The following is a 9,937-nucleotide window of genomic DNA, read 5'->3' as shown; positions in this document are numbered from 1 at the left end:
ATATATATATATATATATATATATATATATATATATATATACACACACACAAGAGGGTGCTGAAAAGTTCCTGGCCTTAAGAGTATCACGAAAGGCCTGATGGGAGGCCCAACCTTCTGTGTTCTTTTATAGGGCTTAGAAAAACTGAAGGGCCACTGCATTAAGTGTGTGAATCTGAGAGGGGAATATGTTGCATAAAATCATAACTGATTCTCTTGTATTTTCTTTTACCCAAAGCTAGGAACTTTTCAGCACCTCCTTGTATGTATGTATGTATGTATGTATGTATGTATATATATATCTTTTACCTTTACTTGATCCAGTCATTGGAGTGTGACCATGCTGGAGCACTGCCTCGAAAGGCTTAGTTGAAAAAAAATCAATCCCAGTACTTATTTTATCAGTCTCTTTTGCTAAACCACTAAGTTATGGGAACATACACAAATCAACATTGGTTGTGAAGTGATGGTAGGGGACAAACAAAATCACAAAGATACATATACAAGTACTGGAGTTGACTCATTCAACTAGTATTTATTTAAGGCAGTGTCCCAGCATGGCCATGCTTAATTTTAATGGCACTACCATTAAAATAAGGGAAAGCTAAAGAACCAAGCAAAATTTACACACACACACACACACACATTTGGGTCTTAAAATAACTTACAATACCTGTAGAATTCAGATATTTAAAAAAAAAAATGTTGTTATACAGACTTTCACTTACAATTTCTTCTGCTTCATTTCTAATCTCAATTTTAGTCTCAAATTGAGTTATAGTCTCAATTTTCTCATATATATGTAAAAATTTTGCCTGACTATAGTACTAGTGAAAAACATTTCTAAACATTATGTAAAAAAAAAAATACATTAATTTACTTTTCTTGCATTTCACATTTCTTTTTGCATTTCACATTTTTCAGTAAAAATTTAATCTATACCCCATAAAGAATATATAATCAAACTCATGTTTATGCTTTCAATTAAAATCAGAATATTGGAATGTATTTTATTTTCTAAGTAAGATTAAAACAAACAAACAAACCAATAAATAAATAACTAAAAATTAAAACCATATTACTAATTGATATTAATTGATACACTATGATATAAATTCAGAGGCAAGGAATTAAAGGTATGTGTATGACATACAATAAGTTATTTTTGTCTATAAGTTCAAATATCTTGTTGATAAATGTCATATAACATGAAATGGATAGCATATGTTCATCTTAACTTAGCATAAAGTAAACTGATTTTTAATTCAAACTTCTGACATTTAGTACCAAAGATATAAAGCAGTTACAGCTACATGAGCTGTCTTGTTGCTGCAAACAGGTACCTGAAAGGTTATCTTAATTGGTACAGTATATAGTTTAGATGTTTAGCATTTAGCTTGGTTGTCTGATCTTCCCTATTCTTTACTAATCATACAAATCTTAGTTCACTTGGTCAGTATGAGAGAGAGATAGGTGGGTGTGAGAGAAACTTGTTGCTCTACAACAAATATGTGGGCCTGCCATATTTTAGCTAAACTGGAATTCTGAAAGACTAATTGAGAGCTGAATCTAAAAATCTGAAGATAAGTGATTTTTGTAAGGATGAGTGTGTTATTACAAGAACTATTTTTTATTTACTGGATCTACTTGAGTTGTAGTAGCCTTAACTCAGCCAGCTCCATTATAAAAGCAATAGAAAAAAACAGAGGCAACAGCGTGTCCATGGGTCAAAAGCTGGAGCATTTCTGTGAGTGACATAATGCTAATCGATCAGATGGCCTTTTCTTGATGCAGTTTAGGTATCTGTGTGCAGGAACAGCACTGACCCAGACATGAGAGCAATACTCTATTGTTGTCCTTACCTAAGCTTTGAAAAGTATCAATAATTGTTGGGAGCTGAAGTGTCTTCTGATCATAAAAAGAAATTTCACTTGTAGGGATGCAATCACAGTTATGTTAAGGATGTGCTTTTGCAAGGAGAGATCCTTGGTGATGAGGAAACCTAATAACTGGAGTAATTTTGAAAACTCTGCGTGTTGCTCCTGATTAGAGGTGGAGATGATGATGATGAAAATGTCTTCTTGATATGAGTTGTGTATGTGTTTCCATGCTATTGAAAGAAACAAGACTGGCTTATGCCCATTGGAGGAAGCTTTCAAACTCTATTCATGGTATCAGTATGGGTTGGCATGTGGTGTCTTGGTTGCAAGTGGATAATGCATGGATGCATGGTTAGGCACTTCTTAAGATGTGATAGCTAGTAAGTCATTGGTGTAGAGAAGGAAGATTGTGGGCAACAAAACCAAACTCTGAGACTCACAGGAGGTGATGGAATGAGTGATACAAAGTGCTCTGTCAAAGCATAGTAAAAATTGTACGATCTGATAGAAAGGTACCAATCCAAACGAAGAAGGGTGGAGTCCATAAATAAGCTGTTTTGATAGGAGTTTTGCATGCTGGACACAGCATTACACCAAATTTCTTCAAGGCAAGAGCTCATTGGTGGGTGACAAGGGTCACTGATGGATTTGGCTTTACAGAAACTATATTGGTGGGGGTAGTCATTAAGGAGAGATTCAAGGTGAAGGAGAATATTATTGATAATGGCTGTCTCCATTACCTTAGAGATATTAAAATGAATGCAATAGGAGTGACAGCTGGATGGGTCAGACAGGTGGCTTTGCTTGGGAATGCGATACATCGTGGTATATTTTTAGAGATCAGTGTATAACTTTCAAGCGAGAGAGAGAGAGAGAGAGAGAAAGAGAGAGAGAGATAGAGAAAGAGAGAGAGAAAGAGAATTTGGTGAGTATAAAAGAAGTTGTGCCTTGTTTGTCATTAAAGACTAGACTTGCAAACGATCCTTTCCTGGGAAGAATCATCACAAGTGATGAAAAGTGGATTCTGCATAATCACATCCAAGGAAAATGACAATAGTTAGCATTTGACAGGAAAGGAGAACACATCCCTAAATCAGGACTTCATCTGGAAAAAGTCATGCTTTGTGTTTCATAGGATATAAAGGGGTTTAAACCAGACCAAAATAAAACTGTCAATGTGGAGGTATATTATTGTCAATTGGAATCATAGCACAAAATTTGCAGAAAGAGTACTCACCAATGGTCAATTGTAAAAGAGTGTCACTCGTACTTGATAATGCAAGACCACATATTGCCCAAGTCATTTACGAAAAGATTAAATATGGAAGTTTTGCCTCATCCTCCTTACTCTATTTGGTTGTCATTTTTTCAGATCATTGCAACATTATTTAGAGGGAAAGCAGTCTATTAAATGTGAAGAGGTTAAAAATGATGTTGAGTGCTTTTTTGCTTTGAAACCTGAAGAATTTTATATCTGAGGCATCAACAATTTGTCAAATCGATGGGATTATGAAATTAATTAAGAGACGAAATATCTTGATTAAATATATCAAGACCTAAGAAGAATGTTTCTTTCTCACCTGGAAAGGCAACTGAACATTCTTTCCAACCTAATACACACACACACACACACACGTGCACACACACACACGTGCACGCACACACACACACATGATTGGACAAGTGAAAGAGGGTACTCAACATATTTATTAGGAGTTACATGTATGGATCAAAACAGTTTGATTTAAATTCCGTGGCACTTAAAGTTTCAAAGCATCTGATGGTGCTTATCATTGGCCATTGTGAATTTGCTGGTAGATTGTGATTTGGCAGTATAGCATCATGTATAACCGGCGAGTACATGAAGTATATGTAGTTAATAATGTTTATTATACTAGTGCTGCTTCTATTTCATATTTGAACACACACACACACATCAACTCTAACCCCCATTAAAGAATTCACTGAGTCAGATTTTCTATGGTCAGATGCTATTCTTGGAGGATTGTAGGCAACTTTATTTCTCTTAATGATAAGATATTTAGTAGCTATTTACTGTTCATGAATAGTCAAGGCATATTCTTTTAGGTGGGATGTGATGTGTCTTATCACATGTCCAGCTGGTGCTCTTAGCTGCATGTGTGTGGGCCTGCATGTGTGTATGTGTGTGAGTGTATATGTGTGTGTCTTTCAGCCCTGGCCAAATGCTTTAATAGCTGACCTTAAAATGATAACGTTTTAAGTTCAATATCACCATTTAGCAAATGAAATTGTGTAGACAGAATCTGTGTGGATGTGTATCAGATAGATTATAGCTATAGTTTAAAGGTCCAACCTTTTTATACATAGTGTCTATTTGATTCTGTCTGAAGATTACATGAAGGGTACCTGTATCTTTGGCATACTTAGACTATCATTGAATGAATAGATATTTTTGTTGATCAAAGCATCGGGCACATTCATTCATTGATAATGAATATGCCAGATCTATTGACCACTCATTAGAAGTCAAGTATTCCCATCATAACTGTCCATGAAAAGAACGTATAGCAAATTGCTAAACTCAAACATAAGCCAGAACTTGGATGTAATGGCTAGAAAATTTGAATATTATGCATTTGTTAGCAACATAAAGAATCAATAAATATTCATACAACAGAGCAGCATGTATTAGAAAACATCATCATCATCAGTAGTCATGATAGACTGTTGACCAACACCATTCAATTTTTTTTCTCCGTGTTTTTCTCCTTGTTTTCTCCGTATTCTTTCTGTTGAAGAGCGTAGCTCAAAACGTTAAAGACTTTCCGTATTCCCAAGCGTCATACTAATACATCCTTTTGTTGTTTACACCACCTGTCCTCGTCTGTTATTGTTTTTTTTCGTACATTCTCCCATCATCATCATCATCGTTTTAATGTTCACTTCACTATTCTTGCATGAGTTGAGTAGAATTTGTTTATGTAGGTTTTCTATGACTGTATGCTCTTCCTGTCACCAACCCCAATCTGTTTCCAAGCAAGGTAATATTCCACCATGACTAGACATATTTTCATGGATGGTGACACTTGCTTACAGTTATCACATGATGTCAAGGCAACAAGAACCCCATCCTCTCCTCACCTTATAAATATATATATGCTGGGCTTCTCTCAGTTTCTGTCACAACGCTTTAGTCTGGAACTGTAGAAGACACATGCCAAAAGTGCTATTCTTGTGCTTGTGCTTGTGTGTGTGTGTGTGTGTGTGTGTGTGTGTGTGTGTGTGTGTGTGTGTGCATGCATGTATGTGTATACACATGCACTCGCACAATATTTCTACATGAACACAACAAATAAAAAGTGCCTTTGGTTACATGGAGGTGTGCTAATTTTCATACTGATATTAGTTTGACAACTGTCAGAAGATTATTACTTAAAAAAATTTTTCCTCTGTCTCTAGTTGTTGAACAACTTTAGGTGAGAAATTAAGATAATATGAAATGGCAATGAATTAGATACACACACAGTGCTGCAGCAAACTTGTGATATATCATCTGATCTAAACATATTATTAACAAACTTCCTCATACAGAGAGCAGACAGACACATTAGCACAGATACATTACCATACACACAAATAAACATACAAACACAAACATACACATGCACATACATAAACAAACACAGACATACAAACATTCACAAATGCAAATGTACACGTAAGCATACACACATTAAGTATAATTTGTTTACATTTCTTTACAGAATTAGCACATAGAAAGATATAACAAAGTGCTGTTTACAGTTTTGTTCCAATACAGCTTCAGTTCTAGTCATGAAATATTTGAATTTAGTTACTGAGTTTACTTTTCAACAACCACTCTATTTATTCTTTCAATTCACTGGCACCTGCCATAATTTGTATACCTATCATGCTCTGTAACAGAGAAACCACGTCAATCTCACCATTCTTGGAGAGCTTGCAAAACGCCTTCAGCAGAGCCTCTTCATCCAGATCAAAACCATTAAAAAAAACAACAAAGGCCATGATCAAAAGTGTTACATCGGTGATCATGACATCTGTTTTTAGGAGGAGGGAACATGGAATATTTAACACTACATAATCCAAGATATCTGTCAGTATTTTTCTTTAAGCAGTAGGGCAGTGTTTTTCAAACAGTGTGTTGTAAGAGGTGACTAGGTACACCATGAATTTCCAAAAAAATGTAATTGAAGGCTTAAAAGCTTTAGAAAATCCATACTAATGGATTAAAAACTATATTATTCATAATTTTGTAACATGTTTAATTAATAAATAAGGAAAGCAATATGTTTTAAAATTTTTAATCAGTTCCAATTTTTTTCCATCCAAGGGCTTTTAACCCAACAGTCTACAAGCTACTATTCATAGCTTAATCTCCTTCAAATTCCACCATTAAAAAACGATGTATGTATGTATGTATCATTGTCGTCATCAACATCATCATCATCATCATCGTCATTGTTGCTCTAACATCCACTTTTCCATACTTGCATGCTTTGGACACAGTTTACTGAGGCAGATTTTCTACAGTAGGATGCCCTTCCTGTAACCAGCCCTTACCAGTTCCCCAGCAAGGTAATACTTCCTCATGGCCAGACATGTCTCCACAGTATATTGAATATGATCAACATTCATTTACAGCAATCATGCAATGTCATGATATATATATATATATATATATATAGTTCAAAAAAACAATAACAAAAAAACAAAAAAACAACAAAGTGAGGACGTGATATGGATAGTATTATTGGACACTCAGGAAAGGAAAGAGAGAGTGTATGACGTTTCGGGCGTAGCCCTTCGTCGGAAAGATGGAAAGTTCGGAGAATGGAAGAACGGAGAAAGAGGAAAATGGTACCGATGCCCACAAGGTTACATTATGTGTGTGTGTGTGTGTGTGTGTGTGTATGTATGTATGCATGCACGTGCACACACACACACACACACATGGACATAAGCATTCAGGTTATGTCCCTTTACTCTAAAGATGACTTTGTCATTTATCCTTCCAAAGTCCCAAGATTAATAAGTACTGGATGAAATACTTGATATTATCTGTTAAAGAAAACTTGAAGGTAGTGTAACTGTAAAAAATAGTAGGTTTGCCTTTTGTATTTGTCTTTCATCCTTTTGGGGGTTAATAAAATAAGTACAAACTCAGAATACACTGACATGTCACAAAGATTATTAGTGTTACTAGTATGAATAAAGTTTTATGATGCTCCATACACCAAATAGCGAGGGTGGGCAAACAGTAACTATAGTACTAATGCATCACTTCAAGTGTAGACATGACAAAATGAAATACAAATGAATTAGACATTATGATGTACTATTTTGAAAATGAACAACTACGACAGACTATTTAAGATTGTGGAGGTGGTGGTGGTGGTTGTGATGGTAATGGTTATGTTGATAATGAGGATAATAATAATACTTATGATGATAATGAGGATGATCAGGATGGTGATGACGATGATGATAATGAGAATACCCACAATGATGATGATAATACTGCCAAGGACAATAATGATGATGGTTAATTTTGTACAGTTACTATGATGATGATGATGCCTTGTTGTCATAGTGATAAATTTTAATGATCATACTAGCAATTTACTGTGGTGCATATATATGATGCAAGTTATAGATATGTAATTAAAGATTTGAAACATTAACTACAGAAAAGCTAGTTAGTCAGCTGGTCATTTAGCATTGGGTGGAATAAAGAGCCAAATTAACCACATTCTGAGCAGAAAATTTAATATGCAAATGATAATGAGAGTAATTTACTTTCTGTCAATGAAGTCAATTTGTCTGTAATCTAACTTTCTTAGTTAAGAATATAAATTCTTCTCTGCTAAATGTAACTCTACAGGATTGATAAAATAAGTACCAACAATATACAGGGGACGGTGGGTATAACTGTCTGTATCTATTCTCTTGCCAAAAGTGATTTTGTGTACATTGAAAAAGGTATCAATTAAGAGGAAAAACGAGAGAAGAGATAGCAATAATGGTAGAATACCAGATTAAATGTCTTTCAATTAAATGAGCGTTTGTGTGTATGTATGTCTGCTAAGAACTGATGAGGCTTTAAACTCTTCTGAACTTCAGATTATTGGTGTTAAGTACCTAAGAGGAATATCTAACCCTGGATACAATACTGATGTCAGGTAATATTCAACTACTTATTCTCAACTTATTCTCAACAACTATGTGAACTGAGGCATGTATAATTTAGGTGTATTGCCCAAATACAGATTGATGGCTGCAGTGGATTTGAAACCAAGATATCTGAGTAGGTGATCAAATACTCTACAAACTCACCTATTTCTGCTTTGGTAAATAATTTTTCAGTATTTGCTTTCATTTCTTCACCTTTTCAGTTACATTTCATCCCATTAAAGTTGAGAAAATAAGTACCAGCAATATGCTAAGGTTCATTGAATATATTCTATTTCCTTTTAGCAACAGATCCAATACATATGAAAGAAATAAACAATAAAAAAAGTTAACAATCAATAAGAAAAAGCTAAGATCTGGCATGCCAAGTTTGGTGACAGTTTCAATTTCTGGCTGAAGCCCTATCGTTTATCTAGTAATTTACCAAGAGAAATGGAAGAACAGTATAAAGTCAAAATTTCCTTTCACTATAAATCTGGAACATTATTTTGTCAACAAATGCCAGAACTTATGCCAAGAAGGGGCCTTGTAAGCCTTATGAAGTTTTTAAAGGTTGGATCTACAAAGAAGCTATATTTAGAAAAGAATTGCATAGAGAAATGTTGAAAGTATGAGAAACATGAAGTTTTGGGTAGATCAAGCTTATTAACTTGTTTTAATATGTGACTATATACTTGTAATGACCCTGAGAAAGGCATGGGTATCACACAATTTTATTTCCACCCCCCTATAAAAACATGTAGTTTTGAACCTAATTAAGAGATATGCAAACAAAAGAACCAATGCACACACACACACACACACACACACAGTGCAAATACACATATAGATATATGAATTTTTATACAAGTGTGAATGTTATCAGTCATCATCATCATCATTTAATACCCACATGTCCATGCTTGCATGGGTCACATGGAATTTGTTGGAGCAGATTTTCTATGGTCAAATGCCTTTACTGTTGTCAATCCTCTCCTGTTTTCAAGTACAGTGATATTTCCCCATAGAAAACTGGGAAAGAAACTACATCCCTTGTATGACAGTAATGTTCATTTATAATCATCACATGATGTCAAGGCACACACACACACACACTAGCATCTTTCAGTTCCTGTTCAACAAATCTACTGATAATGTTTTGGTCAGTCCTGGGCTATAATAGGAGAAAACACATGCCCATGGTGCTGCACAGTGGGACTGAACCTGACACCACATAGTTGGGAAGCAAGCTTCTTAATCATGCAACCAAGCATGTCTTATCTGTATAAGTAGAAATATGCTGCACCTAAAGACGATTGAAAAATATACTAATAAAAGTGACAGGTGATGAAATTCTATCAGTCTGGTAATGACTATTAAATAACTAATTACATAGATATGACAAGTCAATAACAAAATATGTTCTTACAGAATAATATTGAACAAACCTGAAAGAGAATCCTGAGCATCATGGCCTTCTTTAGAGACAGAGAGTGGCATAGTTAATCCATTAGCACAAGCTGTTCATGGCTGCTTCTTCCTTGTCCTTTCAATAATCCTCATTCAACAGCTACCTAAAGTTTAAGAAAAAAGAATATTAACTATTAACATCACTTCTATTTATCTGGCAGTATATACACAAATTAGTAAATACACAAAATACACTGGTTCTAGATATTTTTTGACCTCATCCTCTGCTCTTGACTTCTAATGCAGAATTGTATTATCTCACAATAAGGAATGTCTATCAATATGGTAGTCCATGGTTCTCAACCATTTTTTTTTTTACCTATTAACCCTTTTGATCCCTATTTTATTCTCCTGGATGTTCATAGCCATTCATATATATATATATATATATATATA

The 9,937-nt window shown here is 34.6% G+C and overlaps 1 protein-coding gene across 13 annotated transcripts in view; it reads right to left on the bottom strand.

Moving 5' to 3' along the window:
* Positions 1 to 9,937, bottom strand: part of LOC106881796 (regulator of G-protein signaling 17) — a 378,661-nt gene that overhangs the window by 210,341 nt on the left and 158,383 nt on the right. For 12 of the 13 annotated variants that reach the window (XM_052967106.1, XM_052967119.1, XM_052967118.1 and 9 more), the window contains exon 2: positions 9,520 to 9,645. The gene's annotated coding sequence lies outside the window, so the exon portion shown is untranslated. Of the gene's footprint in view, positions 1 to 8,236; positions 8,371 to 9,519; positions 9,646 to 9,937 lie in introns of all 13 variants that reach the window. The other variant, XM_052967117.1, reaches the window with a different exon arrangement.

The sequence above is a fragment of the Octopus bimaculoides genome, chromosome 4 (assembly GCF_001194135.2).
Source record: "Octopus bimaculoides isolate UCB-OBI-ISO-001 chromosome 4, ASM119413v2, whole genome shotgun sequence".
NCBI lineage: Eukaryota > Metazoa > Mollusca > Cephalopoda > Octopoda > Octopodidae > Octopus > Octopus bimaculoides.
Note: the sequence above shows the minus strand (reverse complement) of the source record. Positions and strands in the feature narration are given on the sequence as shown.